The sequence below is a fragment of the Bos taurus genome, chromosome X (assembly GCF_002263795.3).
Source record: "Bos taurus isolate L1 Dominette 01449 registration number 42190680 breed Hereford chromosome X, ARS-UCD2.0, whole genome shotgun sequence".
Classification (NCBI taxonomy): domain Eukaryota; kingdom Metazoa; phylum Chordata; class Mammalia; order Artiodactyla; family Bovidae; genus Bos; species Bos taurus.
The window spans coordinates 129954890-129957260 of record NC_037357.1 but is presented as its reverse complement, the minus strand read 5'-3'; the positions used below and the strand labels follow the sequence as shown (position 1 = coordinate 129957260).

At 39.8% G+C, this 2371-nt stretch overlaps 1 non-coding gene across 1 annotated transcript; it reads right to left on the bottom strand.

Annotated features, from left to right (window-relative positions):
• Positions 1 to 687: 687 nt before the first annotated feature.
• Positions 688 to 795, bottom strand: LOC112445218 (U6 spliceosomal RNA). Its single transcript, XR_003033588.1, has one exon. It is a non-coding gene; the product is annotated as a U6 spliceosomal RNA (small nuclear RNA).
• Between the last annotated feature and the right edge of the window lie 1576 nt (positions 796 to 2371).

The following is a 2371-nucleotide window of genomic DNA, read 5'->3' as shown; positions in this document are numbered from 1 at the left end:
AGACTTTTTAGTTTTCAGGAAAAACGGTAACATTTAAACCTTAAAGAAATCAGGATGCACTGAATAAATGCTATAAAATATTGTAGTTTAACAACTGAAATCATGAATGGCTTTATCTAAACAAATCCCTCAATGTGAAGATCACACAACCCAAGTGATTTGTGAGAAATGCATAACTGCATGGAAATAAAGCTTCATGAATATATGCATCATCTGCCATGTCTTACTAGTTTTCCAAGCAACTTTGGGGGCACTGTAACATGCATTTTGTCATTTTATTTTCTTCTTAGCAACATATTTGGATATTTTCATGAACTAATAATTCATGAAAAAATAGTCTGTCTTCTCCTAATGAAACTAATTGATTGTATAAACTATATCAAAATTTCTACCACATACTTTTTAAAACTTAAAATTTGTTAAAATTGAATGCACCTAATTTCAGGGTTGAAAGATGTGTATCTTTACTTTAAAATGGTGGAAATATCTACCAGAAAGAGCAACCTACCAAATAACTCACACTATAGAAACACATGCAGAGTCCTGTTTTTTTAATACCTAAAGCAGTCAAGAAGGCAAATAAAAAATTGCAAGTTGGATGTAATCTTAAGTTTTTTTTCAGTAAACTTTAAAATATTCTGTGAATCCTATTCATAATAATATTATTTTTTAATGCTCAAAATTATAAGAAATATGGAACACTTCTCCGAATTTGTGTGCCATCCTTGTGCAGGGGCCATGCTAATCTCTGTATCATTCAGGTTTTAGTGTACGTGCTATTGAAGCATCTAGCACTGTAACATTATTTTGATTGTGCCAAACCATCTTGGTTATAATGGGGCATCTGAAAGCACAATGAGTACAAATACCTACTTTATCTCCTAAAAGATAAGCTTTTTTAATTTTCAGATATGACACATTGAGACTTGTCACTTTGTGTAAGTTAGCACTTCTGCGTATAGGAGATTCTGCCACTGTGACCAGTGCATGGTAGCAGCACACAACCTCCTGAGATTGGCAAGGTCAGCTGAGGATTAGACTTACTTGCCATCAACTGCTGTAATCACAAAATAGATGGATATTGTTCATTCTTGTGTGATATTGACTCCATGCACCTAAAATAAGCTTTAAAGACTTAGTATGGTTTGATGCTCTATTTACCTTTTAAATGATTTTTGTTATTTAGGTTTATGTGCATAAACACATCATCATCCACCCAGCCTTCATAGCCTTTAGGGTGGGCACATCAGCCCTTAGATGCTGCCTGAGAGCCTCAGAGAAAGCTCGTGAACATGTAACGTGGTTCTCACAAAGCCTCGCCTCTGTGCTTGGAAGAGTGCACACTCTGAAATGTGCTGTGAGAAATATCTGATTCAGCAGGATTATTCATTGTCCCCCTGGGAACTTGGATCCTCTTAATTTGGGCCTCTGGAAAGGGGAGTGGGCAACGGGTGACAACTGGAGGCACTTGGAACTAGAAAGTCAGTGTCAGCTGAGGATGCTACAGGAAGAGTAAAAAGCACCAGAAAGTTCTGTTGCCCTGAGCACATCAGTGCATTTGTGTAGCACCATCAACTCCTGCATGCTCGCTCAGTTGTGTCTCACTCTATGACTCCATGGACTGTAACCCACCAGGCTCCTCTGCCCATGGGATTCTCCAGGAAAGAATCCTGGAGTGGGTTTCCATGCCCTCCTCCAGGGGATCTTCCCAACCCAGGTATCAAATCTGGGTCTCCTGCCTCTCCTGTGTTACAAACAAATTCTTTACCACTAAGCCACTGGAGAAGCCCATGTATGTACTTATTAACTTTTCTCCAAAGAATTACCCCACACATTCTGATTAATAATGGGGAGCCCCCAAAGTGCTTAGATTCCTCAGTCACCTTATATTCTTAAAGGTCCTGCCAAGACTGGGATCCAAGGTCATGGTTTAAAGCAGAAATCCGATTTCCGCCTGTTGGTGGCAAGGACACAGAAGGGAAATGGGCAGAGTCTAGGGCTTATCTTCAGAGAAAGCTCCAGGCCCCAACAAGCATGTGCACAAGTTCTCCTAAGCCATCAGACCTCTGAGACGGGGCACAAAAGGCCTTGGGAATGCACACAAGAAATTTCAAATGATTTCTCAAAAAAACTAAAAATAGAGTTGCCATATGATCCAGCAGTCCCACTCCTGGGCATGTATCTCGACAAAAATATAATTCTAAAAGATGCATGCTAGTTCATAGCAACACTACTTACAATAGCTAAGACATGGAAACAATTTGTGCTATAAGAAGCCTTCCTCAGCCATGTCTTCTGGGTTTCCTCTGGGGGAGTTGTTAAGCACAGCTGGCTTCCTCGGGGGCTTGGGGATGTACTAGATCAGTATTGT